Source organism: Dasypus novemcinctus, chromosome 10 (genome assembly GCF_030445035.2).
Source record: "Dasypus novemcinctus isolate mDasNov1 chromosome 10, mDasNov1.1.hap2, whole genome shotgun sequence".
Taxonomy (NCBI): Eukaryota; Metazoa; Chordata; class Mammalia; order Cingulata; family Dasypodidae; genus Dasypus; species Dasypus novemcinctus.
In genome coordinates, this window is record NC_080682.1 from 42,530,259 (window position 1) to 42,556,422 (window position 26,164).

The window sequence follows — 26,164 nt, forward strand, 5'->3', positions numbered from 1 at the left end:
TGTAGCATATGGTTGAAAATGCAGGGGCTGAGAGCCTGGAATCACAGAATCAAACTCTCTTCAAGTAATCAGAAACATCCTTCCCAGGCCTTGAGGATGACAGCCATTCTGCTCCCTCTTGTGTTCCCTCTCTGCCTTGAGTTTCCCAAGACCTTGTTCTCCATGAGACAAATAGACAAACTAATGATCATCACATGCTTGATTTCACCCCTAAAATTGGATTTGAGTGTATAATAATGCTGCCTTGAAGTGTTTTCTATGATCCAGGCACAAACATTAGTTAATCCTCACCACAAAAAATTAAAACATCCCAGAGTGACAGAGTTAAAGTCAGTTGTGGTTTCCCTACACATGGCTCTTCTGTCTCTTCTATTTTAACCTATAGTTGGTGCTGGAATTGGTAGGTGTATGTCCAAGAGACTTGAACCATTAAGCTGTCCATGTGCCAGTTAGCTAGGCCTGAGCCTCAGTGGAGTTACAACACCTATCTTCAAGTTCATTGGACTCACCCAGGACAAATAACAAGGAGGTATAGCAACCACCATACCAGGGAACCGAGAGAGTCTGCAACTTCAAGCAAGAGAGTCCCATCCTTCAGCCACATGGGACTGAAGCCCTCTCTCCATTAGAGGTGGAGTGGGAATCACCATCCCTGAATCCCCAGGATCGGGGAATGAACTATGGACTAGAGTGAACTTACAGGTATTCTACTATAGACTTATTGTGATTCTAGTAATGGAAAAACTTGTATCATTGATGTGGAGGCAGTATCCACTGGAGATTCAGAGGTCAGGGAGAGGGGAAACAGGTGTAATATGGGGGCATTTTCAGGACTTAGGAATTGTCCTGAATGACATAGCAATGACAGATATAGGCCATTGTATATCTTGCCAGAACCTACAGAATTGTGTGGGAGAGAGTGTAAACTACAATGTAAACTATAATCCATGCTTAGTGGCAATGCTCCAAAATGTGTTCATCAATTGCAGTGAATGTACCACACTAATGAAGGATGTTGTTAATGTGGGAAAATGTCAACAGTGTGGGGAGCAGAGCATATGGGAATCCCCTATATTTTTTATGCAATATTTATGTAATCTAAATACCTTTTAAAAAAAATAAAAAATATATTTTTAAAAATGAGTGTATATTTTATAAATAAGGACATTGAGACATAGGCCCCACAGCTCAGATATGAGCAAAGGAATGTATTTTTCAAACTGTAGAAGCTTCCCCTGCATCTCTTACTTCTGCAGAGTGCCTAACATTTATTGCATAACAAGGGCTTAATCATCAGTCTTGCCTTACACATTAGGTGAAACCGATTTTCTACAGTGAGTGGTAGAATTTCCCAAGTCCAATATTCTGCAACCTGAGAAACGAACCAGTTTCCCTAAAAGGCATAAGAAAGAAGCTGAGAGGCAGCAAAGACAAAGTCTCCAAGCGTCAACCAGTGTCCTTAGAAGGGAATGTGGAAAAGGGGGAATATGAGACAATGCAAGCTGCCTCCATGATCATGGAACTAGTGGCTAAGAAACAAATCAACAGGCATCTGAGTCCTGTTTTATAACAGCCTCTTTTCCATTGGGTTTGTAATGTGTTTTAATCAGAACCCCAGAGCATGCAGGCTGACACTAGGAAAACCTGTAAAGTGAGTGCCAGACCTTTACCTACAGCAACAGCGTCTTACAAAGATTCTGACTCCCACTAGACAGAGTCCTGTAGATGAATAAAATAAATTCATAATCATAGCCTTCCAAGTTGTGATTCCCTCAGGGCCAAAGCAGCCCTGCTAGAAAACCTGAAAGTGTCTAAGGGATATTCACACATTTCATCAGCCAGGTTGTCACCCAAACCGGCCTTCCAATGATGGAAAGCAGCTGCAGCCTGTGATCTGGTATAAAGGAATACAGGAACCTTGAGTTCAAATCCTAACATTGCCACTTACTCTGTGTGTGAACTCAAACAAGTACAGACACCCTCCAAACCCCATTTTCATCTTTAAAATGAGAATAAAAATACATTTGCATAATCTTGCTCTGAATGAGCTCAGATAATTTAAAAGAAAATTATAAGCTATAAGATTATGACTGATGATTCATTTATTCTGACCCCTGCCCTGCGTTAGCGCAGTGTGCAGTAGGTCTCCGTAAGATGCTCTTTCTGCAGGAGACAAGCCTGACACCCACCTAACAAGCCAGCCAAGATACGACAGGCTCTACTTGAATAGATCTGATCTGCTCTGGAGTGCTGACTTAAGCATATTACAGACAATTCCACAGAACAATAGGCTGCCATAAAACAGTACTTAAATACCTTCTGGCTTGCTTCCTAGTTGTTAGTCCAAGGACATGAAGCCATCCAGTTACTACCTCACATTTCCACTTCTCCATACTCACTTCCAAGAACAGTGGTTGAAGCCTGGATTCTTTCTCCTTTTCTCTCCTCTTAGGATCTTTTTATGCCACTTAAGGATACTGCTTCATTTCACAGTTTGCAGAATAATCTGAGCTCGAAAACTAGCCTTTCATGGTTTAAGACCAGACTGATATGAAATCCTTTTTTTTAATATATATTTTTCATTTTTTTAAAAGATACTTAGATTACAAAAAATGTTACACACAAAAAAATGAGGGATTCCCATATGCCCCACTCCCGACGCCTCCCACCTTTCCCCACATTAACAACTTCTTTCTTTAGTGTGTTGCGTTCATTGCAATTGATGAACATATTTGGAGGGTCGCCACTAAAGATGGATTAGTGTACTCTCTCCCACTCAATTCTGTAGGTTATTGCAAGATATAGAACCAACGTAAGGCACTCTAAAGAAGTAAGATATGTAGTAGAAGCATCTGCATTTTGAGTAATACAGACCTTGGTTCAAATATCAGCTGTGTGGCCTTGGGTAAGTCATTAAGCTAGTCTGAGGCTTGGTTTTCATAACTATAAAGTAGAGATGATACTATCCTCTTGTTGTTACACCTTTTCTTTACCTCTTCATCATGCTCCTCTGTGTGCCCAGCTGGTCCTTTACCACAGATATTGTGGACTCCCTATGCCAATATCACACACAGCATGCTTATACAGGTATCTTAGACTGGCAATGTCTCACCCTCAGGAGAAAAACTGTTCCATGACTAGAAAAATATTTCCTGAGCTATTTAGCTTCAAAAGTGAATGTTATCTGTTCCTTTAACTGCTTCTGAGTTTGCATGTCAGTGAGAGAGATCCACTCAAAGGAATTGAAGGACCATTTTAGTTTTCCAATTTAAAAAAATAGCTGTTGGATTTTTTTTCATCCAAGGCTATTTTAAGTTAACAGAGTGAAATTCATGTACAATGTAATCACAATTTTTTTTAAGTTTGAATGGATTTCTGAGAAACTGAATGGATTTAGAATGGAAGGAAAGGAAACTAATATTCATCAAAACTCTAAATAGAAATGAAAAACATTTGCGGGATCATTTCATAAAGAGATCATCAAACTTGTAAAGCATGGACAGTGTCCAATAATACCCTGTGACCAGAGTATATGCAGGAGCATCTCCTTCCCAGTTTCCTTTACTAGGAAGTAATCAGAAACTGTTGTTATTTGTGCAAAGTGACCACATTCATTGTTAGCCTGACAAAATCAGTCCTGAATTCTAATACAGGGTGCAACTACTCATTCTTTTATTTTTTAAAGAAGTTTTAGATTACATAAATGTTGATGAACACATTTTGAAGCATTGCTACTAACCATGGACTATAGTTTACATTATAGTTTACTCTCTGTCCCACACAATTTTGTAGGTTATGACAAAATACAAAATGGACTATATCCATCATTGCAATGTCATGCAGGACAATTTCAATGTCCTGAAAATGCCCCCATATTACACCTATTCTTCTCCCTCCCTTCCCTCAAAACCTCTGGGGCCACTGCCTTTATATCAATGATAAGAATTCTTCCATTGCTGGAATAATACTGTCTACTTTAGTCCGTTGTTCATTTCCCAATCTTGAGGATTTTGGTGATGCCCACTCCATTTCTAATTGAGAGGGGGCTTAGATTGCATGGCACAGGTGTATTAACTATCTTGCATGCAGTTGCAGACCCTCTCTCTTCCTTGGAATGGGTGTTGTCCATCATCATCTCCTTGTTAGTTGCCCTGGATGAGTCCAATGACCTGGAGAGTAGGTGTTGCAATTCTGTTGAAAGTCAGGGCTCAACTGTCACATGGATGGACCAAAGATTTAAATCTCTGGAACATATATTTATCAAGTATAGTGCTAATTATAGGTTCAAATAAAAGGGGCAGAAGAGCCATGTGTAGAGAACCTATAAATGAGTCGAACTCTGTTAAACTGGGGAACATAAATTCCAAAGTACTGCCCATAGACAGGGTGTCAAATTCCTGAGCCTTCTGTCCTGCTTATAGTTTCTGGTTGTCTCTAGAGCCCTCAGGAGCCACAATAGTTGAGGCACTGTTTCCTGTCTGGTTCCATTTCAGATCTTATCAATCTTTCACCTTTTACCAATTGCTCATTCTTAATCTTTTAAAAATTTTACCACACAATCTCAGCGCATGGTTTCCATGTGCAAAGGCTTCAGGGAGATTAGGGTTCCCTATATTCCAGGCATAGTTGCCTGAATAACAGCACATTACATTTGTGTTGGGTATTATTGCATCTTTTGATTTTTCTTTCCAACATCTCACATATATATAACCAAAGTTACATTTTACTGTAGAAATTGATGTTCCCAGTTAACAGGACAGGTAACTGGAGCCCAGAAAGTTTCAGAGAAAAGTTCAAACCTATACAACTGAAGAGTCAGGTCAAATTGTATGTTTACTAGTTCCTGCCAACACAGAAGTGTTCACCAACTGCTGGTGCCCCATTAAGAAGCAAAGAGGGACAGTGAAAATTGTACCAGGAAACACCCCCATCTACTTCTGCTTCTGTGTATGCATGTTGCTTCTGCAAAGTGCTGTCTCTTTGTCTAAATAAATAATGAAACGATGGTATATTATGGCCTCTTCTCCCATTGATAACGTACTGAAAAAACAAGAATGCAAACTCTATTTTTAAAGCCCCATGAATTCTCACTTTAGAAAGAAATTTGAGTTAAATCCCTTTATATATTACATAACTTCCTAACTAATTAGTTAGCAAAGTCTAATATCCATTACTTAGATTTGTTTAAACAATGCTCTCTTGCATTGTAAAACCAATTTTAAATGGCATTTGCTGCTGTCACAGTTGCAGCCTTTCTCAACTTCCCACTAAAATATCTCTGGAGAAGCACAAAAGACTAAAAATGTGCAATACCTAAAACCTGTGAGGGACTTTTATGATGAACAGAGGCTGACAGAATGAAATGAGAAACACAACCCAGGGTCCATGCATGCTAAAGTAGCAAGAGAGCACCTCCTCCCCTCCTTGCATATAACGTCCCTGCGACACACACACACACACACACACTTTACCAGCTCCACTACCTAAACAAAGTAATAAAAATAACTAATACATGTTGCATGCTCAATAGACATTTTACATGAAGTCTTATGTAATTCTCAAACTACCCTCTAAAATAAACACTAATATTTCCCTATTATATAAAAGAGAGAACCAAAGTATAAATCTGTTAAACTCTGTAAATAATGCACAGCTACTAAGTGACAGAGTTACAACTGAAAATTAGAGAGTCTGATTCCAGGGCCTGTGCTGTAACCTCAAATGATAGGTGGCTAATCCTCTGTGTTCTGTGTTCATGCTGATTTTTAAGCAGCCAATTTGTTATCTGTCATCTCACCCCCATCTGCTAGCAATACTTTCTTCTCTGCATATATATATATGGAAAGTTATTGAAACTTCAGAAAATAACTTAGAACAAAATAAGGGGAAGACTAAGAAGGAAAGTTGGGGAAAGAGAGAAGAGAAGGAGATCTGCAGTAGCACATTGTCCCTAGGAAGAAGTAAATCTCTTCAAGTACAAATAACTCCTGAAAAAGCCCCAGTAACAGGGAACAACAGAGATGCTAGTTTTTCTTCATAGTCTTTTGGTTCAGGGTGTCACAATCTGCAGTGTAAGAAACACTGTTTTTGTCATTACAGAAATATGAATTTGTTTATGTGTAAATACACCCTTTGTGTGTTCATATGTGCAAGTGGCTTTAAAAGCACTCATGCAGGGAGCAGATGTGGCTCAAGTGCTTGGGCGCCTGCTTCCCACATGGGAGGTCCCAGGTTCAGTCCCTGATGCCTCCTAGGAACTAAAAGAAAGCAAGCAACAAGCAAACAAGCAAACAAGAGAAGGAATCAACTCAGGGGAGCCAATGTGGCTTAGTGGCTGAGCACCAACTTCCCACATACTTGGTCCCAGTTCAATCCCCAGCCCAGGTACCTAAAACAAACTAACCAGCAAAAAAGGCACTCATGCATGCACACACCCACTCTCACACATATCCAGGAGCTTGTTGTCCAGAGTTTCCAATATGTTGGTTTGTTTTCATTTAAGAATATAACTTGTTTCTTTTCCTAAGCAGTGTTATGAAATTTTCCCAATTTATTCTTCTGCTGTGTATAATATTCCATATAGATGGCTATAAAATTATCTATTAAACATGTTTTGAATATACGAACATATAGTTGTTTCCAGGTTTTACTACTGTAAGAATAGCTGCACTGAAAATCCTTGAACCCATATAAAAATATATCTGTAAGATTCATTTCTATAAGTGGGATACTAGTTCAGATTATATAAATGTTTAATTAGAGAGTATTTAGTTGGACAGTGACAAGTTGCTTTCCTAAGACATTTTACCAAATTATACCCCCACTTACAATTTCTGAGAGACCGTTTGATTCCCTGTATCAAATCCAACACTATATATTTTCTGTCTTTTTAATATTCTGGTAAAGTTTTTCAACGAAAATTATCCAGAAGAAAAGGTGGGAGCAGGGAAGTCAGATTACCCTACTATGGCCTTAAATATGAAAGTTTGTTGAGTAGGAAATTCTTAAATAAAAGCAAAAGAAAGTCATTCTCAAATACCAAGAATTCTGAAAAAATACTTGGTTTCTTAAAAAAGAAGTACTTAAAGAAATGACAGGTTTGAAAATTTTAAGAGAAGACTGAAAACTGTATAAGGATTAAATATAAATTCCAGAAATGAAAAATACCATATTCAAAATTAAGAGCTCAATGAATGATTTGAATAGCACATTAAACATTGCTAAAGAGTGAATTAATGAACATATGGTAATCACAGAGACACTAAAGTACTAATCAATATAGTTAAGTTAAGGATGCCTTTCTAATCCATAGAATAACCTCTAAGAGAATACCAAAATAATGAATAACTTTCAAAGTAATGGAATCAGGGAAAAAGCAGAATAATAAAAAATAGTCAATGAAGGCAAGAAGAAATGAGACATGTTGTTTTGTAAGATGGCAGCTTTTATTTCAGATATACCAGTTATTACATTCAATAAAGATGGAAAAAATACTCAATTGACCAAGAATAGTAGAATAGATTAAAAAACAAGCTTTTAATACAAGACTCACCTAAATATACAAGGATACAGAAAAGATGAAGGTAAAAGAATGGAAAAAGATATACCACCCAAGCTCAAAATATAGCTATTGAAGTTATAATAATATTGTACAAAATATACTTAAAGCAAATAAAAATAATACAAGTGGTAAATTTGATACTGCAATAGGTTGAATTACCCATTAAGTGTTGTAATGCTATTAAATTTTTATTAAATTTTTTAAATAGCCATTACCATTGACACAACCCAGCAATCTCACTACTTGTTATATACCAAAAGGATTGAAAACAGGGACACAAACAGATATTTGTACACCAATGTTTATAACAGCATTATTCACAACTGCCAAAAGATGGAAGCAAATCAAATGTCCATCAATATACGAATGGATAAACAAAATGTGGTTTCCACATACAGCAGAACATTACTCTGTAAAAAGGAATGAAGTGCTGATAACCTCCTACAACAAGGATGAGCCTTAAAGACATCATATTAAGTGAAATAAGCCAGACACAAAAAAGGTAAAATTGTAAGATCTTGTTTTTATGAAATACCTAGAATAAGCAAATTTCATTGAGATGAATAGTTACAGTTTACCAGGTGCAGGGGGAAAGGAGGAATGGAGAAGGGAGAGTTATTGCTTAATGGGTGCAGATTTTCTGTTTGAGGTGATAAAAAGGCTATTGGATGTTGGTGATGATAGCACAATATTTCCAATGTAATTAATACCACTGAACTGTACACTTGAAAGTGGCTACATAGGATCTAAGCCCCTCTCAATCAGAAGCAGAATGGGCATCACCATCCCAAAATCCTCCAGGAATGAACAAACAGAAAGGGAAGATGCAACTATGGACAAAAGTAGGCTTATTATTATTCCAGTAATGGAAGAATTTGTAACATTGATACAAAGACAGTGGTTACCAGAGGTTCTGAGGGGAGGGAAAGGGAAGAATAGGTATAATATCGGCATTTTGGGGACATTGGAATTGTTCTGCTTGACATTACAATGACGGATACAAACCATTATATATTTTTGTCAAAACCTATTAAATTTTGCGGTGCGAGGTGTAAACCATAATATAACCCATAGACCACAGGTAGCAAATATGCTTCAATATGTTCATCGATTGTAACAGATGTACCACACTAATGAAAGATATTGTTCATGGGGGAAAGTGTGGGAAGAGGAGGGGTGGTGTATGGGAATCCCCTATATTTTTTATGTAATATTTATGTAATCTAAAAGTTCTTTGAAAAATAAAGAAAAATGAAATAAAATGAATAAGATTTTTAAAAAGAACCCATGGGGAAAAAAAAAGAAAGTGGCTAAAATGGGAAATTTTGAGCTGCATATATGTTACTACAATAAAGTTTTTTTCAAAGTCATTATCTTTCAGAGAGATATTCTGAAATATCTACAAAAGGGGTTAACTGATACATAAAATCTTCTTCTTCAAAATTGGGAATGGGAGGGAGAACCAGGGGGTGACGAGTGTATAAATGAAACACACTTAGCCATGAGTTAAATATAGAAGCTTAGTGATGAATAAAAGAATTCATTACACTACACCATCTACTGTGACACATGTTTGGTGTTCAGTTGCCTGATCCATCTAGAAGTTTGGCTGATCCTGCAGACTGCCATTGCATTTCTTTGAAATAACTCTTTTATGTAAGGTGCTCGTCAGAATCCTGAAAGCCAGAGTGGAGATTTAACTGAGTTGACTGTGCAAATAAATATGAGAGCTTGATTCTATGTATTATTTTCTTTTGTGGCACTATTTGAAATGTATACATGTGGAACAAAAGAAAATAATATGCAGAATCAGTGGCTCTCATACTCACAGAGAACAACTCGTCCAAATAAATAAATTTAAAAACATATAAAATGTGTAAGACCTATATAAAAAAATCTAAAACTCTACAAAAGAACACAAAAGAAGGCTTCAGCAAACACAAAAACACATCCTGTTTAGATGGGAAGACTCCACATCTTTAAGATATCAAAGCTTTCAAAATAAATTTTTTTTGTTTTTTTTTGTTTTTTTAAAGATTTATTTATTTATTTAATTTCCCCCCCTCCCCTGGTTTTCTGTTCTTGGTGTCTATTTGCTGCGTATTGTTTCTTTGTCCGCTTCTGTTGTCGTCAGCGGCACGGGAAGTGTGGGAGGCGCCATTCCTGGGCAGGCTGCACTTTCTTTTCACGCTGGGCGGCTTTTCCTCACGGGAGCACTGCGCGTGGGGCCCCACGCGGGGGACACCCCTGCGTGGCACGGCACTCCTTGCGCGCATCAGCACTGCGCATGGGCCAGCTCCACACGGGTCAAGGAGGCCCGGGGTTTGAACCGCGGACCTCCCATATGGTAGACGGACGCCCTAACCACTGGGCCAAAGTCCGTTTCCCTCAAAATAAGTTTTGTTTTGTTTTCTTTTCTTTATCTTCTTTGAAATGTTACATTCAAAAAATATGAGGTCCCCATTTACCCCCTACCCCACCCACCCCACCCCTTCCACATCAACAACCTCTTCCATCATCGCAGCACATCCATCCCAGGGTCAAAAAATATAAGGCGACTTCAATCAAAATATAGATTATTTTTGGAGTGTGGAGGGACAAACAAAGAAGCCAAACTAATTTTAAAGTTCTTGTGAATCGGACATTGTAAATCCTCACAGGGCCCACTGGATGGAATGGAGGAGAGTATGGGCCATGATGTGGACCATTGACTATGAGGTGCAGAGGTGCCCAAAGATGTACTTACCAAATCCAATGGATGTGTCATGATGATGGGAACGAGTGTTGTTGGGGGGGGAGAGGGGGGGTGGGGGGGTGGGGTTGAATGGGACCTCACATATATATATATTTTTAATGTAATATTATTACAAAGTCAATAAAAAAAATGCTAAAAAATAAAAAAATAAAGTTCTTGTGAAAAAACAATAGCAAGGAGACTTATGAAAATGAAGAGCAATGAGAAAATATTAGTCCCACCATATATTATCCATAAAACTACCATAATAATAAAAGTGCAGTCCTGGCTATTCCAGAAGCCATAAAGGAAAATGATGATAATTAACTACATAAAAAACAAAACTTCTATATGTCAAAAAAAAGCACCATAAACAAAATCGAAGGGCATAAAATATTCATAGCAGAAAGGACTAATCTTTACATAAAAATAGTTCTTAAAACATAATAAAATGATCCCAAATCCAAATATGGGAAAATTATAGGAACAGACAGTTCACAGAAAATATAAAGGGCCTTTAAACATATGTAAAGAGTTACAACCTCAATAAAATAAAAGATCTATAAATTAAAATCATATTGATCTGCCAATTTTTATCTATCAGATTATCAAAATCCCACAGTTCAACAAAGCATTTTGGATAAAAAAACAAAATTGCCAGTGAGAGTACAAATTGGGACAATTACTATGGAGAGCAATTTTGTAATATCTATCAAAATTAGAAAGAATTATGTACATTTTATCCATTAGTTCTGTTTCTGGAAAATTATCCTGCAAAATTACTTGCACAAGTTTTAAACAAGGTTATTCACTGTAGCACTATTTCAAAGAAATCCAAAGATTTATCAGTAAAAGACTGATTAAATAAATGATAGCACATCCATTCAAAGAATACCACAAAGCTGAAAAAAAATGCATTGGAGGGAAGTGGCTGTGGCTCAATCAGTTGGGCTCCCGTCTACCATATGGAAGGCCCTCAGTTCATGTCCTGAGGCCTCCTTGTGAAGTCAGGCCCATCTGCAGACGCGGCGGAGCACCGACTCAGCAAGATGACGCAACAAAAAAAAAAGGGAGACAAGAAAAAAAAAACACAGAAGAGTGTTCAGCAAGTGGACACAGAGAGCAGACAGCACACAAAAAAAGCCACAAGAGAGGAAATTAAAAAATGGATTAGAAAGGTCTCCTTATATTAATTTTTTTTAAATCTGCAGGACATATTATTAACAAAGCAAGTTTCAAATACATTAAAACAGTGTTCAATCACTCAAATAAAATAAGAATATACACATACCCAAACACACACACATTTATATTTGCTAAAGAAAATTCTGAAAGGAAAACATAACTAAGAAAAGTGTTTATCTGGTTGAGGAATGGGTGAGGGGAAAGGGAAAGGGAAAAGAAAGGGAATGAAATAGTCATCAGGTACCCTTTTCTTCCAGTGGTTTTGAAATCTTATAAATGTATTGTCCATGTACAAAATAAAATTTAAAAATTTAAGTAATTTTTAAAACTAAATTAACTCATGGTGTAGGACATTCTAAACACAAAAGCCAGAGAAGAAATTAAAAGAAAAATACTGATAGATTTTACTGTGTAAAAATGTCAAGCTTTTAAACATTGGAAATGTTGTAAAAAGACTCAAAGCCAATTATACATGAAAATACCCACCCATATCAAAAAAAAGCAATGCAAATTAAACAACAGCAAGATACCTATCAAATTTGCAAAAGATTTAAATTGTTATTTTTAAATGATTTCTGACATAAAAAGGGATAACAATACAAATAATTCCTATCTACCCTTAATCCAATTCCCCAAATGTTAATGTTTGCCACATTTTCTTTATCGTACATTCTTGACAGATAGATAAATGACAGAATTTTTCTAAATTGTTTGAGAATAAGTTACAAACATGATACCCTCTTGCCGCCTGATTCTTCAATGAGTAATTCCTAAAATAAAAGATATCCCCTGATATTAGCTCAGAACAATTATCAAAATCAGGAAGTTAACATTGATATAATTCTGTTATCTACTCTATAGACCTTCTGCCCCACTAATGTTCTTGGTCTAATCTAGGATCACATGCTATACTTAGTTATTTAATTTTAATCTCATTTAATCCAGAATAATTCCTCATTCTTTCTTTATCTCTCATGACTTTGATGCTTTTGAAGAGTGCAGACAAGTATTTTCTAGGATGTCTTTCAATTTGGGTGCCACGTTTTGTTTTGTTTTTCATGATTAAACTCAGGTATGTTAGGAACAGCACAGACGTGATGTTACATGCTTCTTTTTTTTTTCTTTTTTTTTTGTCTTTATTTTTTTTAATGTTACATTCAAAAAATATGAGGTCCCCATATACCCCCCACCCCCCTCAGCCCACTCCTCCCCCCATAACAACAACCTCCTCAATCATCATAAGACATTCACTGCATTTGGTGAATACATCTCTGAGCACCTCATGGTCAATGGTCCACTGTTACATGGTTCTTGAGGGCATCACATCAGGAGGCACATGACATCAATTTGTCCCATTAATGGGGATGTTAACTTTGATAAATTATTTAAAGGGTTATCTTCAAGGTTTCTGCACTATAAAATTACATTTTCCCTTTATAATTAATAACTACTTTAAGGGGAGGTATTTTGAGACTGTGTAAATATCTTATATCTCATCAAAAGAAAGGGTTTAATGACAGTGCTCAATTCTGTCAAGAGCATACTCAATGAGAAAATGAATTCTTACAAACTTTCTGAGAATCAATTTAACTCTATGCATCAAAAGACTTTACACAATTTACTAAACTCACTGTAATTAGTGAGTCTATAGCAGTTCTTTTTTTCTCTTTCTCTATTTTTTTTAAATGTTACATACAAAAAATATGAGGTCCCCATATACCCCGCACTCCCACCCCCCTCACCCCACTCTTCCCACATCAACAACCTTTCATCATCATGGGACAATCATTGCATTTGGTGAATACACTTTGGAGCACTGCTGCACCACATGGATAATGGTTTACATCGTAGTTTACACTCTCCCCCAGTCCACCCAGTGGGCCATGGCAGGTCATATAATGTCCAGCATCTGTCCCTGCAGTACCACCCAGGACAACTCCAATTCCTGAAAATGCCCCCACATCACATCTCTTCTTCCTTCTCCCTACCCTCAGCAGCTACCATGGCCATTTTCTCCACATCAATGCTACAATTGCTTCCATTACCCATCACAATAGTTCCATAGTAGAATATCAGTAAGTCCACTCTCATCTATACTCTATTCCTCCATCCTGTGGACTCTGGGATGGTTATGTCCGCTCCACCTCTATATCGAGAGGGGGCTGAGATTCCACGTGGATGATGGATACAATTCTCCAAAAACAGGAGTTCTAAAACAGGGGTCTGTGAGCTAAACTGATATTGAAAAACACATTATTCTTGTGGGAACATGTTGGTGTGGGTGTGATATTTTTTTAAATAATACTCAGTATACTATGGACTTAGTAAGGGATCCGTGGTTTTTCACCTGATTGGCAGAGAGGTCCATGGGAAAAAAAGGTTAAGAACCCCTGGTATGAAGGAAAACAGAAGTATAGTTAACTTTCTAACCAAGAATATTAACCACCATGTTATTTATACTAGTAAAATATAGAAAAAAATCAAATATCTAAAAAAAGAAATATATACTCAGGGGATCTGAATCTCTGGACTGACCATAAGATAGCCAGGCCCTGAGCCTCAACGACTTCAGCTCCTACACTCTGGGTTTTTGGACTCACCCCACTCAGCTAACATGGAGTTGAAGAAGGTCAACCACCACACCAGGGAGCCAAGAGTGCCTACAACTGAAAGCAGGAGGATTGCATCCAGCATCCATGTGGAATCTAAGCCCCCTCTTGATATAGATCTGGAGTGGACACAACCATTCCAAGGTCCACAGGATGGAGGAATAGAATATGGATGAGAGTGGACTTACTGATATTCTATTCATGAACTATTGTGATTAGTAATCAAAGAAAATGTGGCATTGGTGTGGAGAAAGTGGCCATGGTGGCTGCTGGGTGTGGGGAATGGGAGGAAGAGATGAGACATGGAGGCATTTTCGGGACTTGGAGTTGTCCTGGGTGATGCTGCAGGGACAGTTACCAGACATTGTATGTCCTCCCATGGCCTACTGGATGGAACGTGGGAGAGTGTGGGCTATGATGTGGACCATTGACCATGAGGTGCAGCGGTGCTCTGAGATGTATTCACCAAATCCAATGAATGTCTCATGATGATGGAGGAGATTGTTACTATGGGGGAGAGGAGTGGGGTGAAGGGGATGGGTGGTATATGGGGACCTAATATTTTTTGAATGTAATATTTAAAAAATAAATAAAGACAAAAAAAGACTATTAGTCTAAAATAAGAAAAAATAAAAAGAGAAAAAATGGTTATTAAAGTTATACTATAATACATCCATAAAAGGAGATGTTTTATAGTTATTTATAATGGAGTGTTGGAATATGCGCATCACTTAAAATAACTTTAGAACTAACACATGCTGTGAACTTTCCTTCAGCCCACATGTCTTCTGTCAGGGATTCGATTTGAACCCACCTGCATTCTAAATTCAAGGATCCAATACTCAGCTCCTGTCTCTCATCTGGTTTCATTGTCCTGATCCACAGCCTCTTCAGGGCCTTCTTCACCTCAGCATTTCTCAGGGAGTAGATGACAGGGTTGAGGAGGGGAGTGACCACTGTGCAGAACATGGCCACCATCTTATCCACAGAGAGAAAGGCAGAAGATTTCAGATAGATGAAGATGATGGGCCCAAAGAACAAGACAACCACCTTGATATGGGACCCACCGCCCTTCAGAACTTTGTGTCCTCAGATGAAGCAAGATGAGCACATGAGAGGCTAGGAGGACCACAAAGCTGATCACAGCCAGGGTCCCCCCACTGGCAACAATCTGCAGACTGATGAGGACGGTGTCAGAGCAGGCAAGTTTGAGCAGGGGAAGTCACAGAAATAGTAGTCGATCACATTGGGGCCTCAAAATGGCAAATGGAAGGTGAGAAGGACTTGGGCAATGGAATGTATAAAGCCCCCTAGCCATGCAAATCCCACCAGGACAGCATACGCCTATTGGGTCATGATGGTGGTATAGCTGAGGGGCTTGCAGATGGCCACGTAGCGGTCATAGGCCATGACCGGTGAACAAGAATATCTCAGTACCACCAAAGAAGTGGATGAAAAAAAGCTGTGTCAGGCAGCTTCACAAAGATATAGACTTCCTTTCAGCCAGCAAGTCCAAGATGAGGTAGAGGTATAGCAGATCTCCATGAAGGACAGGTAGCTGAGAAAGAAGTACATGGGAGAACCAAGACTTCTGCTGGTCATCACCGTGAGCACAATGAGGAAATTCCCCAGCACAATTGCCATGTACAAGAGCAGAAATATCACAAAGCAAACTCTCTGCACCTCCTGATTAGGAGAAAGTCCCAGAAAAATGAATTCAGTCACATTGTGCTGTAAGCCATGAAGTCACCACCAACAGACAATATTTTGTGTGGGGTAATCTGAAATGATACAAAGCAAGAGACTGTTCATTGGCATGAGTGTATGAATTCTATAATAAACTGGCATTTCTGAGAAGCTTGTGAGCTGGATATCAGGAGATGAGTTGGAAGTAATTGTGTGTGGAAGAGCAGAGACAATGTGGAATGGGTGTGGGAAGGGTAGCCATGGTGGCAGCTGGGTTTGGGGAATGGGAGGAAGAGATGAGATGTGGAGGCGTTTACACTGGTGACAAACGTGTCACTCTCCCTGAGTGCCACTTAGGCTCTGACTTATCCTTCTTCCCAGTCCAGCCCTCCAGACACTCAGGGCATCACCATGACTTCTCACTGACTGGTATGAACTGTCCCAGTCGAAGATGGACTCTGTCCAAGGTGCTTGAGGTCTGTGTCTGTCAACACAGCCCCTCTTGTAGCTCCTGGGATGAGGAGCCAGATGACTTCCTCTCACACTAAAAAGGTCCTTCCCTTGGCTGTTAGGACAAGGTCAGGTGATTCAGGACCACGAACCAGAAGGAAATCACTGGAAGAGTTTAAATCACAGAGACAAAGAATAGCCATAGAGACCAGCCTTACCTTCTCAGATCAGCAGGGAGATTTTACCAAGAGGCTGTTCATGGAAGAAAGGACTGCTAGGAGCCGGGCCTCTTGTGTTCACACTCAGGGTTCCTGAGGTAGTATCTATGTGATGTCAAGAAAGTTATTTTACTTCTCAGAGACTCAAGGTCCTCAGGATAACATGGAGATAATTCCTACCACACAGGTAGTTGTCCTAAACCTTCTCTTAGGCCCATTCCAGAATGTTCCATACTCTGCATTGCCTTGGGTTACTCTCAGACCTGAGAAATCCAACTCCACAGTGCAAGGGCCTTTAAGGTCAGTGGTCCTTCTTTTCTCAGGGCATTTTGGAATTACAGCATTTACCACACTTACTTATCCTAAATGGCCATCTGCCCCCTAAATAGTGAGCTTTCTAAGGACAGGGATTACACCTTGCTCACCATGCTATCAGTGCCTACTGAGATGCCTGCCAAGAAATAGCGTCCAAGAAATACAGCTAACCTGAATGAATTTATTGCAGATATATATCTTCCCTAACCTTCTTAGGAGAGTCCTAGGTATATCGGATCTGTTCCATAAATAATGAAGGAACAAAGTTCCCAAGACCAAGACTATGTCTTCTCCATCCCTCAATCTTAGTGCCTACACTGTTTACCTCAGGGTAGGTGTTCAGTCAAAGACCTGATCATTGGGAGGGCACTTTATAAGATGCCATGTGTTTCATGAAACATTCCTTTGCTTGCAAATGGAATGGTAAAATTCACATGCAAAAGAAACAGATGGTACAAAGTAAACTCACCCCAGTGTCTCTGTGGCTGTGCTATTCTCACCACAATTACCTTTCCTGTTCTGACCACAAATATCCAAATAACACTCTGAGGACAGCCCTCAGCTCAAACAGGTTTCCCACTTAGCCAACTGAGAAGCACCATATCTAAGATACCAACAAGTACTCCTACCTTGCTGAAGCCAGAAAACTGGGGATGTGCAACCCTGCTGCCTCAGGCTCAGGGATGCCAAGGCTAAGCTTTGTGGGGTCTCAATTCTACTTGACTTAAAACAAGAGCAAAGGAGACCTGCATCTCTTCTGCCTCTTTGGTGTTTCTCAGAAAAATAGGAACCATGGAATCCTGACCCTGAGTTCACACTGCTCAAGAGACACCAGGGGAAAGGCATGATGATCAGGTTAGAGGAGGTTAGTTCCCAGTGAGTTGTACCCATTTCCCCTTTCTAATCAGAGAGACTTCCTCATGGGAAGCAGGACCTGGTTACTAAAAACTCAAACTTCCTTTTGGAAACAGAAATCAAAAGAAAATGTGAACAAATTAAATTCACCCATGTTCACAGGTACTTACTCTGGGTGGGGCTCTATGCTGTTCAGCAGGTAATTAGATACAGCTAACAACAGTGTAGCTCAGTGGTTGAGCACCTGCTTCACAATACAGTGTCCTAGTTCAATCCCTGGTACTTCCTTAAATAAAAAAAGAAAATAGATACAGCTTCTGCTGACCATGGGTTAGTCATGGGAGTTTATACAAAATGACACTACTTGAAAGGGCGGGTTGAAGGATTAGGGGCCTCAAGTATCAGGAAATGGAAATTACATTGTTTTGGTGTGGACATAACCCAACCAGAGGCAAATGCCTCCAGAAGCATATGGCAATGCCTCAAGACACTTTTTGTTGTCATAACATGGGGCAGGGCGAATGAGGTGTGCTATCTAGTGGGTAGAGCCCAGGATGCTGCAAAGCATCCTGCAATGCAAAAGATAGTCACCCAAAGCAAAGAATTATCTGACCTAAATGTTAATAGTGCTGCTATTGAGATACCATGGTATAGACTGAACAAATACCTCCTGAGTTAATAATCATTGGAACTAGGTTTTGGTCATTACATCGCTATCATCACATCTGTATCTTTGAAATTTGCCATAATAAAAAGTCTTTCAAATGCCATAAGCACTCTTGTAACATGCAACATGCTGTACACCAATGCTATTTACAAATACCATTGTGAATTTTAATCAGCCTTGATTAAAATTAAAATTGAAATAAGATGCCACAAGTTCAACTAATGACTAAGAAATTTTGATGAGACTGTTTAAGATAAAAAAGGTTTGAGTACAATTGCTTTTAAGTATGCAAACACTGATTTTACCTTTATCCTTTGTATGGAAAAGGTACAGAAAAGAAATTTAACAAATATTTCTATTTAATATTTACTTTAGTTTAAGTACAATCTGTATTTATTCCATAAAATGCCATCATGAAGTTGAATTTCTGTGAAAGTCTTTCAGCCAAAATCATTTCTATACTGAAATATTTGTATTAATAAATCTAAGGAAGATAGATTTTTAAAACTGAGTCAATAAATATTTGTTATAGGAAAGTATTTCTGTTCAAATATTATAGATAGAAAACTGTTTGTTCAGCTAAAATTATAAATTCAGTTTGTCGTAAGAGGTTGATTTCATTTCCTAACCATGTGACAATCTTTTGACTATAACCTCATTTCTCTGGGTCTAGCAGATTTTTTTTAGAATTAGGAAGATATCTCTACGCATTTCTCTTTGCGAAATAACATTTTATTTGGAAAATAAAACAAATGGTTCTGTCAGTTTAAGCTTTCAAAAAAATAGGAATGTAAACAATGTGTATAGAAGCATTTATTCATAATAGATAAACTCTGGAATTAAACCAAGTGTCCATTAATGGGAGAATGGATAAAAAAGCAATTCTGGTGGGGAGAGAGTATAGCTCAGTTGACTGAGTGCCTGTTTCCCATGTACAGGTCCTGGGTTCAGTCCCAGGTATCTCTCAAAAAAAAAAAAAAAAACACCACAATTGTGGTATATTCATACAAGGGAAAAACCACTGTAACCTGAAACATGAATGAATCTCAAAAACATTGTGTTAAGTAAATGAAGCCAGATATGAGAGGATACATGCTTTATTATTCCATTTACATGAGTTCAAGACCAGGTTAAACTAACTGTTGATTATAGAAATTAGATAAGTGATTACCTCTTGGGTGTACACTTAAGGTCTGTGCATTTCACAGAATGAAAATTTTGCCTCAATTACAAAACACCTACTTGTGATGAGAGGACACAACAAAGGGAACATCTGACCTAAGAGTTAGAATACCTAAATGCAAGGTTCAGTGATTGGTGGCATTCCCCAACACTTATTTTCTTCTTCTTAATTCCACCTGGAATAAAACTACATTACCTAGTCTCTCTTGCAACTTCAAAGGAGGGAACATGCAGTTATTTTGTTCCTTTCTCCTTCTTGATGGCACCATTATGACTGAAGCTCCAGCAGCCATGTTGGACCATGAGGTTACCTTGGAAGTGGAGGATGTAAATAATGGAGAAACAAGATAGAGTACCTTTACATCCAGAAGTGTCTATCTCTCGAGTTCTATCTTGTTTAAGCCACTGATGTTTTAGATTTTCTATTTCAAAGTCATATTCAAAATCAATCTAAATGATGTTTCAATCTTTGAAACTGCATACTAAGCATAATTAATATATATTCCATTGGTTTTTCAGGATTGTCATGAAACTCCAGTGAAATAATAGAGGTAAAAGAACTTTGAAATATGCACAAGGTATTCTGCAAATATATAGTATAGCAATTACTCACTAATAAATCCAAATTGGACTTCCAGAAATTTCCTTGCACTTTGGAAAGTCAGGAATTTTTTCATTATAAGATAACATACTAGTATTCAAAAAAAGCTCACATCTATATTTCAACTAAAATGATACAAAAACAAGTTTTTCTCTGGCTCCAAATGGTCTCTCATAGTATGGGCCATGATGTGGACAATTGACTATGAGGTGCAGAGGTGCCCAGAGATGTACTTACCAAATGCAATGGAGGTGTCATGATGATGGGAATGAGTGTTGCTGGGGGGGGGAGTGGTGGGGTGGGGGTGGTGGGGTTGAATGGGTCCTCATGTATTTTTTTTAATGTAATATTTTTACAGAATCAATAATAAAAAATAAATAAATAAATAAATAAAAAACAAAAAACAAATGTTCTCTCATGTTGGTCAAGCCTTCCCCAAATATTAAAGATAAATGTTTATACCACTTTGATCTATTTTATTCATTCAGCAATTATTAGACACCTATCATCTGTCACTCATCATGCTAAGTACCAAAGCAGAGCAATTTGCCTAAAATCAATTCACCACCTAGAAATTTGCTAGCTGGCCAAATAACCAACAGTTAATTCACAGAATATCAATTCCACAATTTAACTGTTAGGCACATGACCTAATAAAGACATAAAATAATTACATTGAATTATTAATTTAACAAAGACATACTTCCATTTTCAATCTAGTCTATTGCGTTTCCTCTTAAATAAGAAGCCCTGAAAAACATGACTTTTAAAACACATGAAAAATTGATATTCAAAAGATTTAGAATGAAAAATCCATAAAATGTAAAAGAGCAATTGAAATATGCCAACTTGACAGAAATTTGCAGGCACTATTTCCAGATAGTTCAAATCAAGGGTAAAGCATTGAGCAGCAGGAAGGACTCAGCAGTACCCATGTTCAGTAAAGTCTCTATAAAGAGCTGTGATGTAAGTATGCCCTAATAAATATTACCCACTTTAACCCAATCCACTGGCTTTTCTCCTTTGTTTTCATATGCAGATTTACCAATTCAACACTAGTGAGTCTGTGCTGAGTAACCATAATCACCAAACCTCAGGAGCAGCAACAGAAGCATTTATTTTCAAGCTCATGGGTCTGCAGGTCCATGAAGGCAACACAGTTCCAGGCTGCACTTCCGTAGGTCAGTTTGGGAAGCTCTGCTCCACGCATGTGTTCTGCAGCCCAGGCAGAGGACCAGCAGCAAGCCAGAGAAAGTCATCATGATGATGGCAGAGACACGGGAGGGCGAGCAAACACACATGAACTTCTTAAGGCCTAGCTTTTAACTGGCATTTTGCCATTATGACCCACATTCCATTAGATAATCCAGTCACGTGACTGAGCTCAAAGTCAAAGGATGGAAAACACAACTGACCTTTTTGTGGGAAGATTACAAAGTTGCATAGAAAAGAGCACAGGAACAAGAAGTAAAGAACTGGGGCCAGTTATTCAATCTGGCGTAGGCAGGCTTGGTTTAACACATGCAAAAACATACCAAGGCAAAATTCCTCATCTTTTACCTGTACCTGTACCTGTTCCAATCTCGAGAGAGTAAATCCAAGAATTACAAGAAGGAGGTAAATCTTCTGATCAGATATAAAATCCTTAATATACATTATTTTCAAGAAATTCAAAATACACAAAAATTCCCTACACTACTCATTGCAGACTCAACAAAACATATGTGCTATAAACTTTATTTAAAGTTAACAGAAATATGCTTTTGGAGAATTGAAAATTCAGCAAATTAGTCATGTACATGGTAATTTGCTAAAATTAGAAAATTGCTATTTGGTGACTTTATTTGCAGTAAATGAGCCTAGCACTGTAAGTGTAGGTGTATACATATATATATATATATAGGTGAATAAAACCCATTCCCTGCCTTCACAGACTCTGATGACAGTTTGGTTCCTATTCTCAACTCCCAGGCACTCATATCTCAGAATCTCCCTCCTTTATTATCAGGAGAGATAATAAGGATCTACTCTCAGGAAAACCATGGCATTAAGGGAGATGGTTCTTGTGCATGGTTCCAAACTTCCATACAATGGAAACTGACTCCCAGACAGTTCAAATCACAACCTGAAACGAAACAGACACGAAGTAGTGGAGCTTGGTTCTCCCAAGTATGCACAAGAGCCAGATCCCTTAACCACCTCATTATGGGCAGATGCACCAGCCTCCAATACATCATGTCCATCAAAACTCCCTGTGGCAGACACTCCTTCCTTAATGACAGAAACTTGGCATTCCTCAAGCAGTGATGTGCCAGAATGAAGGGGGAAACTGGCTGGTCTAAACCAATGGTATCATGCCAATCCCTGCTGCCAATACTCACTTTCCCAGCTTCCTTTGCATCAAGGCATAGACAAGTGACCTAGTTCAGGTCAATAAGAATAGGAATAAGAGGAATTGTCCTGAGGAGTTTCTGGGAAATATTTCCCAACATAAAGGGATAGTCCCATCCTCCTCTCAAGTGAGGATATGATGGCTGGAGATGCTGTAGCTATCTTGCAACCAGGAGGGGCCAGCCAAGAAAATTGAAGAGGAAATAACCCAGTACGCTGGCATTATACAATTAACAAACCAACCTTGGAATTACCGGCCAAGGCTGTAGTAAAATAAAACAATTATGGACACTAAAATTTGGATTTCATATAACTTTCATGAGTCACAAATTATTCTTTTGGTTATTTTTAAACCATTTAAAAATACAAAAACCATTCTTAGGAAAGTGGCTATGGCTCAAGCAATTGAGTTTGCTTTTACCATATGGAGGACACAGTTGGACCCCCCGGACCTCCTGGTAAAAAGAAAAAGAAAAAAGATGCCCCAGCGGAGGTGGAGCAGAAAGGCACAGGCCTCCTTAAGGCACAGCAACTCACCAAAAAGACAACGATGCAAACAGATAGAAAAAAAAATTCACAGGCCATAAGAAAACAGGATGTGTACTGCATTTGGTTTAAGCAATTGTTTATCAGGTTGTGTTATACTTACAACTGATGCATTCCTAAATGCATCACTACCCTTACCTCGCTGCCCAGATAACAAGTGTCTAGAAAGAGGAGGATCTTATAAAATTGTTCAAGTTAAAATATTAATGTTGAATGAGAGTTTTATCATATTTCATCTCCCAGAGACATTTACATTCTATAAATGACCCTTCCTCAGGAAATAAAGCTCCTACTGTGGGATTGTAGGCACTAGAATCAGGTTAATGGGATGACGAAACCAAATGAAGTAGAGAAACTTCTTGGTACTCTCCCAAGGTCACACTGCAAGGAGAGAAAGACAAAATATAAATCTCTGTCTCCAGCTGCCACAGTCTTTCCACAATACCACAGAAAGCTAACACAAAGAGGTGATGTGAATGGATCCATGGTCACATGGCAAGCATATCACAGAATGCAGAGTTCAGTTCAGTTGATTTCTCTCTGAAATCTTTGTACTGCCCTAGAGACCACTGAAGAAGAAAAGGAAAGCAGCCAATTTTTAACTTTCTCTGAAATGTTGAGAACTATGACAGAGGGTTTTGATTGGTACCATGCAGGAAAAGCAGGTCATCTAAATTACAACAAAAACTATGAATAGGTTAATTTTACTCTAATCATTCATGGTTCACTAAAATCATGTGGTTTATTTGGTCCATGTTCATGTTATTTTATTTTTCAAGTTTTCATTTTTATTCCATCCCTGAATTCACTTTCTTACCCCCAAAACCTCCACGTGGCATTTTTAATCCACTAGAGAAATTAAGGAAAAGCCTATTCTAGCTAGCCTGAGTGACCACTTGGAAAGAAGGAAAGATCATGTAAGTTCCAGTTAATCCAGACTTCATCCTGGAATGACGGGGAATACCTGATAGCCTTCCTCCTTAAAAAATTCCTTTTCCTTTTCTGTTCACCTATGCCTCTTCTGTTTTAATCCCTCTCTGCTGCTCATCCTCACCCCATTCTCACTATCTCTCCCACTTAGCTCCTAACAAATACTTTCTCTGTCCCACAATGTTACCTTACCTAAAATCATGGACAGAAAAGGTGGCCAGCAGATAAAAGCATAAATCTGCATGTGAATGTGTAGACCCCATCTCAGGTAGCCTGCTGGACTTGGAACCAGAGCATAATGATAAAATGTGGACAATGAACAAAAGACATTAGAGAGAGCTTGATGAGCCTATGTGACTGATCTCAGAGTGAGTGATATAACCTCCATCCCCAATCACACTCTCAAACTTGGTAATTCCCAAATGGTACTTCACAGAATCCCAAAATTGTAAAAAGACTTTAAGGATCTACTCCATTTTACAAATGCACACTTGTGGCCCAAATAGGTTCATTGATTTGCCCTAAGTCCATTGGCTGCTTAGAAACTTTACACCTTATTTATGGTTACATTACCTACCTTTGGGTAAGAAAATCTGCTGTGATTTGGTTCTGCCTTGGAGCAAGTAATTGGTCAAGATGGCATTCAGCTGCATTGATGTCCTTCCAATTCAGCATGAAGTTAGCCACTCTGTTGAAATAGATCATTATTCAAGGAAATATTCTGGGTCGGGAATATTCTACTCTGGGAATCTGGTCACTGGGCAAGCAAAGTCCCTTATGAATATTATAAACCCAGCTGATTTTTCATGAAAGGGCCCCAGTGAGCAAACTCTGTCATACTACAGCAGGTCAGTCTGAGGATGCTGCTGAAAAGAATTTAGAGAGATTTTACTTTAACTCTTTTGTTAATATGAGATGACAGGGGCTGAGTGAGAATAATTAGCTTCCCCAAAGCACACACTAGTTATTTGCCCAATTACTAACTCAGAAAACAGTGCTCTTTCAACAACACTACGCTGCTTTCTGGCGGCACTGTTTTAGTGGTTGCTACTGTGATTCAAGGATCAGACCTTGTCCCCAAGGGCAAATCGCCAAATGTCCTGCAAGCTTTTAGAAAACAAAAAAGATTGTATCTAAGATGAAGCACACAAAAAAGGGAAATTCATAGGATCTGTTTGTGGGTTCATATTTTACTTTTTAGTACCTAAGAAATACACAAAAGTCACAGAGTTTTTAAGGGAACCCAGAGATTCTAAGATCCTGTTTTAAATATAGAGAACCTATATACCCACATATATACCCACTCAAAGTCCAAGTGCTATGATTAAATGCTGAAATTATTGAAATATTTAAAATAACTAAAGTCAAACACTATAATCAACAGACCAATTTCTCAATGGGATTTCTTTTCTCTAAGGAAAATTTTTTCAAAATAAACTATGACTTGGGGGAAGGCTCAAAATCTATTTTAATTAATTTAGTGAGGTTTCTGCAAAGGTTTTGCACCCGATAAAGATGTAGTAATAGAAGAAAGTTGAAGATAAGTCATGAAGGGAATTTTCTGCCAGTCTTGTCTACTGACAATGAAAACAAGAACCTTATCCACATAAAAATTGAAAATTAGCCTAGTGTTATATATTGCCTAAGAGTTACCTCCTGAAAGCCTCCTTGTTGCTCAAATGTGGCCTCTCTCTAAGGCAAACTCAGCATATAAACACATTACCTTTCCCCCATCATGGGACATGTCTTCCAGGGATGAACCTCCCTGGCACTGAAGGATTATTACCAAGCACCAACTAGCAATGCATTTGGAAAAAGACCTTGATTAAAAGGGGTAAATATTAAATACAAATGAATTTTTATGGCTAAGCAATTTCGAAGTGAGTCTGAAAGTTATTCCAGAGGTTATGCTTATGCACATCTCAGCGGGATCCCATTGACTGTCACAGTAAACTGCCTCAAACAGCAGGACTCCTGAGGGCTCTAGAGACATATTGACACTATAGGGAGCACCCCGTCTCAGGAATTCAGCACCGTGTCAGTGGGCCTTACTTTGGAATATATGCTCCCCAATGTAACAGAGTTAAATTCATTTATAATTTCCCTACATATGCCTCCTTTTATTTGAACCTGTACTCATTCAACATATGTTCCAGAGACCAAAATCTCCTGTCTGTTCATATGCCAGGTGATCCCTGAATCTTAGTAGTGTTGCAACACCTATTCTCCAGTTC

General features: G+C 38.4%; 1 pseudogene; it reads right to left on the reverse strand.

Annotated features, from left to right (window-relative positions):
• Positions 1-13,609: 13,609 nt before the first annotated feature.
• Positions 13,610-19,755, reverse strand: LOC105746068 (olfactory receptor 4X2-like; annotated as a pseudogene).
• Positions 19,756-26,164: the final 6,409 nt, after the last annotated feature.